This window comes from Neovison vison, chromosome 2 (assembly GCF_020171115.1).
Source record: "Neovison vison isolate M4711 chromosome 2, ASM_NN_V1, whole genome shotgun sequence".
Lineage (NCBI taxonomy): Eukaryota > Metazoa > Chordata > Mammalia > Carnivora > Mustelidae > Neogale > Neogale vison.
The window spans coordinates 23,706,885-23,722,436 of NC_058092.1; the positions used below are offsets into that span (position 1 = coordinate 23,706,885).

At 50.0% G+C, this 15,552-nt stretch overlaps 1 long non-coding RNA gene across 1 annotated transcript; it reads right to left on the reverse strand.

Annotated features, from left to right (window-relative positions):
- Window positions 1-9,827: 9,827 nt before the first annotated feature.
- On the reverse strand, window positions 9,828-15,495 carry LOC122899680. The gene is made up of 3 exons (XR_006383135.1): window positions 15,289-15,495; window positions 11,952-12,227; window positions 9,828-10,005 (listed from the first exon to the last, which is right to left on the reverse strand). It is a non-coding gene; the product is annotated as an uncharacterized LOC122899680 (long non-coding RNA).
- Between the last annotated feature and the right edge of the window lie 57 nt (window positions 15,496-15,552).

The window sequence follows — 15,552 nt, forward strand, 5'->3', positions numbered from 1 at the left end:
GTGTTATTGAAATATAACATCTTGTCTTACTATGTTGGTTCATTATAATAATAAACACATAGTTTAAACTGTTTAAACACATTGTTTTTAACAACAAAACTCTGAAATGTTTGGTATAACCCTCTTACAGAAAAATATTCACTGATTATTATTATGGTCAATCATTATTTTTCAAAACACATAAAGTGTTGGGGGAAATACAGCATAATGGATGATTTAAGGAATTTCTGAAATTTTCCTGGGATTCTGGTATCTCATACTCAAATCCGAAAGATTCTTGTCTGTTGGGAATTTAGGAAGGCTTTTTGAAGTTCTAACATCTCTTGCCTCTGCATGCCATCCCGTCCCAAGGCCACTGCTCCAATAGCCAGAACTGTGTCATCTCTCTGCCCTTGTGGGTCAGCCCCAGGCTCCTCTTACTCACCCTCTCCAGTCCCCAGAAGGATCTTTCTAAAGTGAAAAAGGTCTGTCATTACTTTTTAAAATCTGTCCCTGACTCCCCAGCACCTTCACCAGTGTTTCCTAAAATGCATCCAGGAATGACTGTAGAAAGACATCTGGGGGGGCGCCTGGGTGGATCAGTGCGTTAAAGTCTCTGCCTTCGGCTCAGGTCATGATCCCAGAGTCCTGGGATCGAGCCCCGCATTGGGTTCTCTGCTCAGCGGGGAGCCTGCTCAGCGGGGAGCCTGCTTCCCTTCCTCTCTCTGCCTGTCTCTCTGCCTACTTGTGATCTCTGTCAAATAAATAAATAAAATCTTAAAAAAAAAAAAAAAGACATCTGGGAGTTTCTTAAATGTGACAGTTTGGGGAGCCTCAAATTCAGACACACTGAATTAGAATTTCTGGGAGTTGAAGCCTCGGGATCTCTGCACATTTAACACATCAATTTCAACTCTATTGCAGCCCTCTACTCCTTGTGCTGTTATTGTACATTTCACTTCTACGTATGTTATTAACCTGATAGGACAATTCCATTATTGTTTTACAGCCAATTCTTTTAGATTTACCCACAGTTTTTTCCAGTGCCCTTTATTACTCCTAAAGATCTGTGCTTTCATCTGAGATTATTGCACCCCAGTCTGAAGAATTTCCTTTAATATTTCTTGTAGTAAAGACCTGCCAATAATGCATTTTCCAGCCTTTTCTGTGTACAAAAATGTCCTCATTTCATCTTAATTCTTCAAGGATTTTCCCTTACTCCTGATATAGAATTCTAGATTAGCAGATATTTTTTCCCTACTGAACTTTAAAAATGTCATGACATTATCTTCTGAATTCATAGTTTCTGTTGAAATGTACCTCAATCTTATTTTTGTGGCCTCTTTTACTTAGTTTTTAAGATTTTCTCTTTGCCTCCATTTTCAGCTCTTAACAACGATACGTCTAAGTGTGGTTTTCTTTGTCTTTATCCTGCTCAGGTTTCACTAGGTTTCTTGAATTTGTGGGTTGATATCTTTCAACATTTTTGGAAAATTATAAGTTACATCTCTTCAAATATTGCTTCTGTCCCAGTTCTCTTTTCTCCCCTTCTAAGATTCCAGTCACACAAATGGTAGACCTTCTATGTCCTGCATATCTCTCATACTTTGTTCCTGCTTTTTTGTCCCCTTGTGTTTCAGCACGGGTATTTTCTGTTGAACTGTCTTCAAGTTTGTGAATCTCACGTTTTGTCTTGCTGTACTCTGTCTTTTGTTAAGCATATCCAGTAAGTTCTTAATTTCAGGGGTTCTATTTCTCAGTTTTAGAATATTTAATTATTTTTAAAAATAGCTTCCACTTCTTTATTGACAATCTCTATTTTTTATTCACTTTGTCAGTCTTTCATGTTCTTTAACATATGATCAATATTTTAAAGTTCTTGTCTACTAACTCCAATATGGGGATCACTGTGGTTCAGACGCTGTTGTCTATTTTTTCTCTTCATTATCAGTCATGCTTTCCTGCCTGTTTGTATGTCTAGTAATCGCCAATAAATGACATTGTTCAAATTGTAAATTATCCTGATATGATGAATGTGTAGTGACATCTTATTGTAGTCTTAATTTGCATTACTAGTGAGGTTGAGCACTTTTGCATATGTTTACTGGTCATTTAGTTTCCCTTTTTTGTAAAGTGCCTTTGCCCCCATCATTTGATGAGGTTGTATTTTTCATATTGATCTGTAGGTGTATATATAATTCGACATATATTCCTGATGACTTGATTCATTTATCATTATATACCTGTCCTCTCTACTCCTGACAGTTCTTCTCTTTAACTTACTTTGTCTGATATTAATATATATGTGTATTTCATTAATAGACCTAACCCAGAAGATACTCCGCTTTCTTTAACTAATTTGGAAATTACACTGTTTTTATTGTTTTACTGGTTATCTTAGAGGTTATAAGCTATACAGTTCACCCATTCAAGTCTAAAGTTAATCAACACATTTACTCCAAGACAATACAAAAACCTTTTAAAAATCTAATTACATTTACCCACCTCCTGACTTACTTATCATTTTTGTCATGTATTTTAATTCTTTTTTAAAAAGACTTTTAAATTTTTTAAAAAAGATTTGAGAGAGAGAGAGAGAGAACACACACATTAGCAGGGGGAGGACAGAGGGAGAGAGAGAGAGGCAGACTCCCGCTGCAAGGAACCAAACACTGGGCTCCATTCCAGGACTCTGGGATCATGACCTGAGTGAAAGGTGGACGCTTAACAGACTGAGCCACCCAGGCGCCCCTCATGTATTTTAATTCCATAATGTTTTCTGTTTTGAACACCACAAGACATTATCAGTGTTTTATATAAACATGGTTCATTTAGATCTGCTACAGATTTACCCTTTCATTACTCTTCATTCTTTCTTGCATGCTTCATTTCTTTCTTGCAGGCCAAAGCCTGCTGGTGGCATAATTTTTTCAGTTTCTCTTTGTCTGAAAATGTCTAGATTTCATCTTCATTCATAAAATGATTTTCCCTAGGTATGGAATCCTAGACTGGTTGCTGTTTTCTTTTCATAGATTGTAGATGGTCCTCCTGCTGTCTTCTCTCTTCACTATTGATCTCAAGAAGTTAGCTCTCAGTCTACCTTGATCCTTTGGAGACAGTCTCTCTTTTTTTTTCCTGGCAGCTTATTAGATTTTATCTTTATCTTTGGCATCCTGCTACTTTACCATAATATGTGAGGTGTAAAAATGTTTTTGAATTAATAGATCTTTTTAAAGAGCAGTTTTAGGTTCATAGCAAAATTAAATGAAAGACACAGAGATTTCCTACGCGTCCCTTCCTTCTGCCACCACACACAGCCTCCTCTGCCATTAACATCCCCCTTGGGTGTAGTGCATTTGTAACAATGAATCAACACTGACACATCATTATCAACCGAAGTCCATAGTTTACATTAGGGTTTCCTCTGTATTATCCATGTTGTGAGTTTTGACAACTGTAAAATGACGTGTATACAACATTATAGTATCATACAAAATAATTTCACTGCCCTAAAAATTCCCTGTGTTCCGCCCACACATCCTTCCCCCGCCCCCAGCCCCTAGCAACCACTGATCATTTCACTGTCTTTACGGTTTTGTCTTTGCAGAATGTCAAAGAGTTGGAATCGTACAGTAAATAGCCTTTCTAGGTGTAATTTTTAAAGAGTTTATCCTGCTTGGTGGGACGCCTGGGTGGCTCAGTCGGTCGAGCGGCTGCCTTCAGCTCAGGTCATGATCCCAGCGTCTTGGGATGGAGTCCCACATCGGGCTCCTTGCCACTCTGCCTGCCTGTGCTCGCTCGCTCCCTTTCTCTCTCTCTCTCTGGCAAATAAATAAATAAAATCTTAAAAAAAAAAAAAAAAGAATTTATCCTACTTGGGATTTGCTGGGCTTTTTGAATTTTACACCGAGTCCGGTGATCTCTACCCCCTGGCAGCACCCTTACTGAGATCTGGTTTCCCCACTGGACACCTGAGGCTAGTCATGGAGAATTCTCAGATCGACCACCAGGGGGCAGTGGTGTGCAGAGATTGCCCCGGTTCCGAGCTGAGTGACTGGCAGAGCCAAGGGCTGCTTCTTGTAGGTCTTGGCTTCTCACTGTTGGAGTAAAGGGAAAATGATTAAGTGTGGGATTCAAAGACCCGTGTCCCTTCTGCTTCATTTCATTTATCAAACTCTGGCTGATGCACGGAGATAAGTCATACCCTGTCCTTACCCTTGAGGACCTCATGGTTCACTAAATCCTTCTCTCCAGCCTGTACTTCTGGCAGATTTTCCCATCTCCTTGTCTTTGCTCCTGCTAGGCGCCTCCCCCATCACCACCATTACATTTCCCCTCCTTCTGAAGGCTATACTCAGAGGCCAATTATTTCCTGGAGCGTCCCAAATACTGCCCCCCATCAGAATCCCACCCCCTCCTCTCCTGTGCCCTTAGCCTCCTATATCTGGATTCTTTCATGGCCAGGTGTTTGTCTCACTCTCCAGACTGGAAGATCTCCAGGCAGGGCTGGGTCCCCCTTAACTCTGGATCTTCTGTGTCAACCCTAGGAGGAGGAAGGGAGGTGGGAGGCTCTGCTGGCTGGGATTTCTGGCACAGATGATTGAGCCCAGCTCTTAGAAAGCTCCAACATTGCCATTCCTTTCTCCGCCCCAATCCCCACGCCCTTTGGGGTCCAGCTTTGTACTTGCTGCTGAGGAAATGACGAGAAAAACTGCCAGTTCCAAGAAGCGGTGGATCAAAAAGTGAAACCATAAAAGCATCAGAAGAAAACATAGGAGGGTTTTTGATTGACTTTACAGTTAGAAAGACCTTTTTAGGACTCAAAACCAGAAGCTCTACTGAAAAAGAACTATCAATGGCTTTTAAGCTTTTGAAGAAAACATCAATCTTATTCATAAGAAGATAACCACAAATTTAAAATGCACGTGGGTTCCATTTTTCACCTATCAAACTGGCAGAAAGCTGAAAGTTGGATAACATCCTTTAGGTGACACTGGAAAAGAAGGCAAGCTCATCATTGCTGGGGGAGGGGAGATCTCTCAGCACAACCCCTGTGGGGGACAAAATGGCAATATCTATAAAAATTACAAATACATCTGTGTTAGGCAGAATTCTAAGGTGAATCTCATTGGCTTTCACCTTTGTGTGATCTCTTGCGACTTGGGCGGAACCTGTGATTATAAGAAAATGGGAACTCAAAAATTATGTTTCATTATATGGCAAAGAGATTTTTGCAATTGTAAGGTCTTCTATCTATTGATTTTAAGGTAGAGATTACTTTGAGTGGGCTGGACCAGATCGGGGAGCCCTTCAAAGGCAGCGAATTTTCCCTGGCTGGTCTCAGAAGTAGTCAGAGATTTGAAGCCTGAGAAGAATTCATCATGCCATTTGTAGCGGAGCACATGGCGAGGAATGTAGATGTCACTCGGAGCTGAGGGAGACCCCCAGCTGATGGGCCCCCAAGAAACCCAGAGATCTTAGTTCCGTGACCACCAGGAGCCAAACTCTCTGCAAATGACAGCAACGAGCTTGGAAACAGGTTTTCCCGCAGAGTCTCCGGAAGACGAGAACTAAGCCTTGCCAACACCTTGATTTTACCCTGAGCAGAGCACACCACCACACTGGTCTGGACTTCTGACCAACAGACTGTGAGCTAATAAACAGGGGTTGTTTTAAGCTGCCCAGTTTGCTTTAATTTGTCAGGCAGCCATAGAAAACTAACACAATGCCCCACAGGCCCCTAATCCATTTGGGGAGAATTATTCTGCACCTATGCCTGCATATGAAACAAAGTATCTATGGGATTATCGCAGCATTGTTGTTACACCAAAAACAAAAACAAACCCCTAGAAACAAATGTCCATCAAGAGGGAACTGGTGAAATGAATTGTTTCAGTCTCTACAGTAGCACATGTGCAGTGTTATGAAAGAACCAGGAGACTATTTGCTGATGGAATTCTCCAAGCTGCGTGACAAGTTAAAAAAAAAATGCCTTTTGGGGCGCCTGGGTGGCTCAGTGGGTTAAGCCGCTGCCTTCGGCTCAGGTCATGATCGCAGGGTCCTGGGATTGAGCCCCACATCAGGCTCTCTGCTCAGCCGGGAGCCTGCTTCCTTCTTTCTCTCTCTGCCTGCCTCTCTGCCTACTTGTGATCTCTGTCTGTCAAATAAATAAATAAAATCTTTTTAAAAAAATGCCTTTTATGTTAAAAGGGTGTTATGAATATATACTTAGTTTTAGACTTGCAGTGACTTGGAAAGGTCCATGAGGTGTTAGTAAAAAGTGGGAGCCTAACCTGGGTGGCTCAGTCAGTTAAGTGTCTGCCTTCAGCTCAGGTCATTATCCCAGGGTCCTGGAATTGAGTACCACTTTGGACTCCCTGTAGGGAGCCTGCTTCTCCCTCTGCCTGTGTCCCTCTCTCTTTCTATCTCTCATGAGTAAATAAATATACTCTTTTAAAAAAAGAAAAGATCTATAGTTTTCAAACAAAAAAGTGGGAGCCTGTAGAGAGTGGGAACAAGGAATCAGAGTAGGGCAAATGAGGCTCACGGGTCACGGTGAGACTTTTTACTCCATGCTTTTTAAATATATTTTTGAACATTGAACTACATTAATGAACGAAAAAAATATCAAAACTAATAGTTTTCAAATGAATCAATGTAGGGCAGGGTGCCTGGGTGGTTCCAGCATCTGACTCTTGGTTTCTGCTCAGGTCCTGATCTCAGGGTCAGGAGATCAAGCCCCATGTTGGGCTCTGCACTCAGTGGGGCGTCTGCTTGAGATTTTTCTCTCCCTCTCCTTCTGCTCCTCCCAGTCCCAAAATAATAAATAAATCTCTTTTAAGAATCTAAAATGAAGGGCGCCTGGATGGCTCAGTGGGTTAAGCGTCTGCTTTCAGCTCAGGTCATGATCTAGGGTCCTGGGATCCAGCCCCGCATCGGGATCCTGTGATTGAGCCCCACCCCGCATCGGGTTCCCTGTTCAGCAGGGAGCCTGCTTCTCCCTCTTCCTCAGCCCCTCTGCCCCGCTCATGTTCTCTCTCCCTCTCTCGCTATCTCTCAAATAAATCAATAAAATCTTTAAAAATCTAAAATAAATCAATGGGGCACTGTCCTCCCAGCTTCTTTCTGGGCCTCAGGCTGCTCCCTCGCCTCGCCCCTACGAGCTGATTCAGGGAAACAATCCTACGTGGAACTCTCAAGCTCTGGCATTTCCTCCTCATTCTCCCTTGTGCCTCAGGAGAACTAGCGACAAGATATCAAACAGCTGTGACTGAGCGAGTCATCTCTCTGGAACTCAGTTTTCCTGACTGTGAAATGGGGATGATAGTTCAGAACGTTGGTGGAATGTTCAATGAGATCATTCAAGTCCAGTGACCAGCCCTTAGAAGGCGCCCAGCCCAAGGCCGGTACTCATGGCATCCACGCTGGCTGGAATGTAGGAAGGACCCCTCCCTGCAGACATAGTTAACGGAGCACACGTTAGATGGAGAAGAAATGATGACGCCCTTCACTTCCCACCTGCGTACTGTGTGGTTATGGCCGGATTTCCTCCCCTTCGCTCTGACAGGCCTCAGGATCCGGAGCCAGAGATCTGATTTCTGCAGTCGCAGATGAGAGGAACGTACGGGATGGCTCTTTCTCTGTAGGAGCAGAGAGCCCTCGGTGACCACGGAGCACTCCCTCTCCTCATTATTTCAGAAATGAGTTAGTGAGACTCCAGATGGACTGGCAACTTGTTCAAGGTCACAGGGCATGTCAGAGGCAGAGCCAGGCCCTGTCCTGAGGGCCCCTGACTCCCACCCAGGCCCTTGACCACCACGCCTCTCCCCGCCGGAGCCCATTCGTGTCCCAGCAGCCATGTGGTGACATGAGGGTCACTCTCCCCGGGCCTCTCCTTGTCTTCTCTATTTCTGGTTGATGTCACTGAAGGGCTGCTGCCTCTCCAGCCTTGAGTTTAGAGAACCCAGCTCCCCTGCTGGCCCTGAGCCCCACCCAGGTGCTCCCCCCACCCTCAACCCCTCATCCTCCCCCACCAGCAAGAGGCACAGGGTGACAAGCATGGATTATTGGTGCTCCCTAGGGGTTTGTGGGGAGCTCCTGGGGGGCTAGGGATCCCCGCCATGTGTTGGGGCACCTGCGGGAGCACCGACATAACCATTAACTTTTGGTGTGTCCGCTGAAATTCCCAAGCTCCCAAGGGTCTCCCTCACCTCATCCTGCTTGCTCACTGAGCTGTCGGCCTTAAGGACTTGCTTGCCCTCCCTGCACCAGAGCCGGGGGCGGGGGGGGGTCTCGAGTTCTGGCAAACTTCCAGATCCCCAGGAGCTTCTGCTACACTTCTTGTCCCTGAGTTCCAGGAGATCCCCCAAGATCCTGGAGCAACATATCTGTCTCTTGTCTAATTAGCGTGAGATAGGTTCGTGATAGTTGAGCCCTGACCTGACCTAAGAAAGGTGTTCCTTTTAGGAGATGTTGACTGTGTTTCTGACCGGAGACCATGTCGTGGTCCATCTCAGGCATGGAATCCCTTCCACGGCCCTCTGCCTGGATGTCACTTTCTCCTGGAGATGCGTGGGGCCATTGGTTTCTGTCCACGTTGACACATACAGATAGCACAGAGACCCGCTGGGTGAGCGAGCGCGTGCCTGTGGGATCCAGACCTGTTCTAGCCCCTAGGGATTGGTGTGACCTGGTACAGGTCCGCCCAAAAGGTTTAAGCAGGTTTACAATAGCGCCACCTAGCTTTAGCCGATTTGACTCACTTTATGTCGGTTTCAGTGCACCAGTGTCTCCTCAGCTATCCTGAACTCCTTTATGGCTGTTTGGGTTCCAGTTCGTTTAATAAGATCAACCCCTGATCTTGTGCGGGTGACATGCCAGCATTGTGGACTCCAAGTGCTTTCCATATATGAAGTCATAGAATCCTCACTTCTGCCCCATAGGTAGAGACTGTGTCCTCATTTTAAACCGGGGGAAACTGAGGCACAGAGAGCTTAAGGCACCGGCCCCAGGTTTCAGGATTCCGGGGAGACAGAGGCAGGGTTTGAACCTCTTGTTTCTGGCTCCTGAGTCTGGGCTCTGAAGCTCAGTGTCGGGCTCTTGGGCCGCCGATGAGGGTCTGAACCACTTCAAGGGGAGTTGACTTGATCTGAGCCAGTCTGGGCTGTTTCTGCCAAGATAAGCTGCTTTGTTCTGGTTCGATCTACAGCCAGCCCTGAATCTGGCACATTCCAGGGGACTCACAGATCTCAGACCCCGCAGATCCTTGAAATGGGAGGCACCGGTATTTGTTTCCTAGGACTGCTGCACCAACTTCGGAAATGAGAAAAACTGATTTTCTGACCGTTCTGGAGATTTCCACAAGTGCTTTCTCCCTGTGGAGGTTATCGGGGAGAAAACGCTTCTGGCCTCCTCCAGCTTCTGGAGGCCCCAGGGGTTCCTTGGTCAGATCACCCCGATCGCTGCACCTGCGCTCACGTTGGCCTCCCTCCTCTTCTGTGACCCCCTGTGTTTCTTGTAGGGACCCTGGCCAGGGGATTCAGGGCCCACCCCAATATCAAGGATGATCTCATTTCAAGATAATCGCTTCTACAAGGACTTTTCTTCCAAATAAAGTAACATTTGTCGGTCCCAGGGATTAGGACACAGACATATCGTTCTTGGGGCCTCATTCAGCCCATCAAGACCAGTAAGGTCATATCACAGTATTTCCCCTTAGGGACCCAGCTCTTAACAGTGACTCTTCCTACGGGATTGGAATTCACCCCTCTTTGGGTTTTTATCATTTTCTGCTGGGGGATGGAAAGGCCAAGTCTAAAATGTGCTGGCAACCATGGGAGAGCCTCTTGTACTTTTCAAGACCCTTTTATTAACATTCCCGGGTGAGAAGATCAGGACTTCCCGGAAACATTAAGTGAATTGCGGACGTGTTTCTGTAAACAGGCATTCCAAGCTTGGACCAGCCTTCAGTGATGTTCACTGATGATCTCACCAAGCTTCCTATGCGCCCCGGGGGAGTCTTCTTTACTGAAAGGGATGCAGAATTGAAGGAGAAGAGATAATTAACATGGGGGGGGCAACTGCTAACCCTGAATATCCCAGTACTCCTGACCCAGTGTTTGCAGGAAGCTAGCCCTGTAGATGTGGGTGAAGACGGCAAGTGGTGCCACTACTCAGTGCCCAGACTTTGCAAGGAAGCAGCACCCAGAAACCTTTTATACCCAACTGGCCCCAACACCAGTGATGCAGAAATATCACACAAGAGGGAAAGCTGCATTTCTCTGTTTGGCATTTTCCCACTTGCCCTGACCCCTGAAATCCACAAACACTACCAGGTAGGAAAGTCAACTTAGCCCTTGCACAAATTTGGCCTGGGCAGAGGCGTGTGCGCAGGCTTGGGCTGGAGGTCCTGTTCAGCCCCCAGCAGTTGCGTGGGGGAACCAGAAAGTCTTTCTGAGTCTTGGCTTTCCCAACTGTCAGTTGAGATCACTGGATTACTTGGGGGGAAGGACTTGCGCTCGGCACCTGCTACGTATGACAGAGAACAGACTGGCAAGCCAGGGACATCACAAGTTCATGGGCAGTAACTCTGAATGGTCACTCTGTACAGCTGAACACCCCACTCTGTTTCTCCGGTGGCCTTGGTCGTGACCGTGATTTCACACCTAACCCGTGGTCCTCACCTGGTCCTCTCTCGCTGTGGCCGTGATCTGCTCCCACTCCACTGGAAAAAGGGAAACCATCAGAGGAGCTTCCCTGGTCTTTGTACAGCAAAATCTACAAACCCATCTCCCCTTCTTTTCGGCCTCTAGAGTCATTGTCTGTCCCTGCTCTTTTCAAAGCCAGCTCTGTCGTTTGCACTCTGGGTCCCCCCGCCGACCCCCTTACTTTATCAGGGACTTTGCTCTGGGGTAGTGCCTTTGCTCTGTATCACCAGGTCCTCCCCTCCTAGCAGTGAGTGCCATCAGCGCAGACTCGGTTTGTATCCTCCAAAGTTGGACGGAACCCTCCCGTGGCCCTGGCACTCCCTTCCAGCCAACACTCCAGTTCTGCGCTTCCCTTTGCATTAAAACTTTCTGAAAAGTTGCCTATGATTGTTCTCTCCAATTCACTGGCTCCCATGTGCCATTCCAATCCAGCTCCCTCCTCCACTACGACTGTTCTCAGCAAGGTCGCCTGAAGTCCCTGTTGCCAAACCTAGTGGACATTTCTCTGTGCTCAGCTCATTCGACAGTTGGGTAGCATTGCACACAGGTCACCTCTCCCTCCCGCCCCCCCGTCTTGAAACACTCTCTCCTCCTGGCTGCCCGATCTCTCCTACCTGGCTCTCCGCCTCCATTCCTGGCCACACCTGCTCAGTCCACTGTACCATTCCTCCCTCTCTGCCTGGCTTCTAATATGGGAGCATCCCCAGGCTCCTTCCCTTCCCTCTCATCCAGTCGGAGCTGGAAACAGTATAAGTCACGGGGTCGCCTATAGGTCCAAATGTCCCTGAGGCTGCCCAGACTTGGGGGGAGGGGAACAGCTTCCGACTCTCAGTATAGGAGCAGACATTTGTGGCCATCCTCAACTGCCATCCCCGACCCGGCTAGAAGCCCAGAACTCCCACTCCATTCCTCGTGTCTCCCACCCCTCCCATCTGCTGCTGCTTCAGTAAGTCCCATCAACACCACCGCCTTGCCCCGCCAGAATAGGTCTCAAATAGGTCCACTTCTCTGGTCTCCACGGCCACCAGCCTCGTTCAAGCCCCAGCGCCTCTCGCCTGGTCCCACCATTGCCTCCTGCCCAGTCTCTCTCAACCGCTTCTGCCTCGCCGTCCACTCTTCTCGCCCGAGGGACCCAAGGGGGTTTCTGCTCGCATCATCACGTTACTTCACTCCCACAGCAACCCTCTCTGGGGATCAGAAGACAATGCAGGCTCCTCGCTCCAGCCGGGCTCGCAGGGCTTTCTCTTGTGTCCCTGACAGACCCACCTGGGCCAGGCTTCAGGGCTCTCGCTCGCACTCCTGGGCTTCCTGGGACACCCATCCCCGCCCCGGGGCTCCTTCCGGTCTTCAGGTCTCAGTTCACCTGTTGTCTCCTCCACCACGTGACTCCGGGGTCCTATGCCGGGTGCGTATGCAGGGAGTACTTCACTCCGGAATGACTTAGGCAGACGCTGGTTCACTTGTTTGTGTCCATCTTCCCATCAGACGGAAGACCTCACCACGGAAGGATGCATGTCTGTTGGGCTCCACGCTGAGCACCTGCTACAGAGTAAATGACCAAGAAACACCACTGAGGGCGCCTGGGTGGCTCAGTTGGTTAAGCGTCTGCCTTCGGCTCAGGTCATGATCCCAGGGTCCTGGGATCGAGCCCTGCATCGGGCTCCCTGCTCAGCAGGAAGCCTGCTTCTCCCTCTCCAGCTCCCCCATGCTTGTGTTCCCGCTCTCTCTGTGTCTCTCTCTGCCAAATAAACAAATAAATAATCTTGAAAGAAACAAAGGAAGGAAGGAAGGAAGGAAGAGAAAGAAAGAAAGAAAGAAAGAAAGACCACTGGGTGAAGGAGAAAATCCGCCTGGAAGGCAGGCCACGGCATGGTACCACACGCTTCCACGTGGCCCGGAATCTTCTCTGCCAGCGCTCCAGCGTGCTCCGGCAGCACAGCCTTCTGCCTGGCACACAGCCCTGAGGGCGGTGCTTTCTGTCACACAGTCCAAGGGGCCCCGGGAAGGCCAGCGTGTCACGACACGGCCTGCCACGCACGGCACGAGGCCTCGCTTGGATCGCCCGGGCCTCACCGCTCTCGGCTCTGGACACGTCCGGCTGACCGCAGCGGGCCACAAGGGACCCTTGGCTTTAGCTGGAGTGTTACTTGGGACCCAAGCCACTGAGCCCTAGGCCCCGTGTGGTGGGCCTTTGGCCGCAGACCTGGGTTCTGCGGAGCACAATCGGCCTTTGTCTTCCCAGAAGGCCCTGCTCAGCCCCCCGAGGAGAATGGCCCATTCTGTGCCCCCCGGAGCAGCTGTGTGGCGGCAGTGGTGGGGGGGGTGCAGGGTAAGCCCTGGACTGGGGAGAGGGGAGGAGGTCTGGCCTCTGCTCTGCTGTGTGACCTTGGGCATGTCACTGTCTTTTTTAGTTTCCGTCTCTCTTTGTAGAAAGAGAAAAGCATGGACTGCCGGGAGCATCTGGGTACAGATGGGAAACCAAGGCCCAGAGAGGGAGAGTGTCTGCCCAGGGTCGCAAGTGAGGGAGGACAGAGTTGCTACGAAGCCCAGGCCACTTGCCTCCCAGACAGCAAAAGGGCTCAGAGGGTCCTGCTATGACTCCTCACCCGTTGCTCTGCCAGCAACCCCCAACCCAGGCCCTTGCAGAAGAATAAGACAGAGAATGAGGCTGCAGGAAAGAGGGGGGCCATGGAAAAGGAAAGTGGGGCTATAGCCCCCACCCTGCCCTGCCCTTTACTTTCCTCTTTGGCCAAGGAACCCAGTGAGTCATGAGATTCCACTGGGGTGGGCTTAGTGCCAGAATCAGTGGTGACAAGGGACACCCGCCACCTCCCCCCCCTCGCCAGCCATGCCCTTGGCTCCCCAGTCTTCTCTTGCTCTGTGTTCTGCCTCCTGTGCACAGAGAGGCAGGAACGGGCAGAGAACCCAAACCCCAACAGACACAAACAGACACCTACACAGCTACACAGACAGTGAGACAGACACCTAGCAGAGAGGTGGGCACAGACAATGACAGTCACACAGCTACGCAAGACACACAAGCCACCAAGGACACAGATACTGGCAAAGAATAAGCAGACGCACAACCGACACAGAGGCAACGTCCAGACAGACACACACAAAACAGAGAGACATAGGCAGACACGCTCAAGCAGAAACACCCCACAAACATGACTCAGACACATGCACACACGAGCACACACACACAACAAAGACCCGCACGAGCGGCCCACAGAGAGTGATTTGGAACAAAGGATGACCCAGAGGTCCCGGGCCACACCCCAGCCCCCAGCCCCCAGCTGAAACTGACCCACGGAAGTGGGCGCTCTGAGTATGGGCTCTTCTGAAAGCACCTTCCTTCTCCTACCCCGAGGATATGTCATCAACCCTAACCCAGGCACCCGCCTTGCAGCTGGATGAATGGAAGTTAGACACAACCAGGGACTTCCCAACTTGGAGTGTGTTGAGACCTGCAGCAGGTGACTAAGGGTGGTTAGACGGGAAGGAGCCAGTGGTGGCAGGGAGGCAGCCCGCATTCTGACAGGTGATCAGCAAGTCTGTTCTGAGCGTCAGGTTCCCACTAGGCTTGTTCCTCCCAGGTCCCTGCAGGAAGCCGATGGGCCAGCTCCTGGGGTGTCCCCGCTAGTGTTGGCCCCTACCATCATGCCGTGTCCTGCAGCAGGGTGACTTTCTGCCCAGTGCCCCCTGGCAGGGGGTAACCCAGTCACAGATGCCCGTTGTCCTGGTCTCCTCTCCACCCCCAGGGGCTGGCCAGCTGAGGACATCCCTAGACTGAGGGAGGGGTATGGAGTGGTCAGAGAGAGGGCAAAGGGAATCCCATGACTGATGCTTCCCCTTCATGGGGTGGATGTGAGGCTCGGGCCTGGGGATGGGGGAGTCTGTCCAGGTGTCCTCTTTCATCCTCCCTGCTGTTAGAGTCCCAACCTGCTAGAAGAGGGGATTGCGCAACGAAGAGGTAAAAGGTGATGGCGGGGCTGGCGGGACAGAAGCCCCATTGTTTGGGGCCCAGGCCAGCCTGGGCAAAGGAAGGGTTTATGCCCAGGGCAGGAAGAGGGGGGCTCCGTGGGGGGGCACCAGCTGCCAGGGCTCTTGCCCTCGGGCCCTGGAGGGGGACAGGTGCCAAGCAGGACACCCTCGGGGTTGATAGAGGGGACAGCGCTTGGCAAGGTGCCTGGACAGCCTGGGCAGAGCAGACCCAAAGAAGAGTTACAGGGCAGGGAAATGGCCCCCCACACCACACCCACCCCACCCACCCCATTCCCTCAGACGATGAGCCGCCAAGGCCTCCGCAGGGTCCTCAACCATCCTCCAGATTCCAGTCATTCCTGGGAATGGAGGCGGCTTGGGGCGGCCCCAAGCCTGGGGGGGGTACTGTGACGGGGGGATGGGGGCGTGCAAGACAGTTTTTATTACCCAGGGGTTGGAGAGGTTCTTAGAGATTTTTGCTGCCCACGCGCTCCCCATCGTTTCCCAAGCTTAGCTCCAAAACTCCAAAACTCCGTCCTAGCTCTGCCACCTCCAATCTCCCCTTCTCCGCTGGAACCTCTCAGCCCTGCAGGGAAGCCCACTGGGAAGTCCTTACCCGTGTCGGAGCACAATCCTTTCAGCTTCGGTTGGAGTTCCGGCGCCACCTAAGCCAACGGCTATCAAGAGAGACCGACCAGGGCGAGGACAGTCACGTGCTCACAGTTCCCCTCCCGCGTCCCAGCTCCGGAGTGACGGGGCTGCTCCAGGTGTGAGCCTGCAGGTCCCCTCCCCCTGCGGTCCGGGCCAGCCCGGCGGGGCGGCGCTGCGGGCAGGGGCAGGGCGGTACAAAAGGCGGTCCCGCCCCGCACTCCTCCCTTGA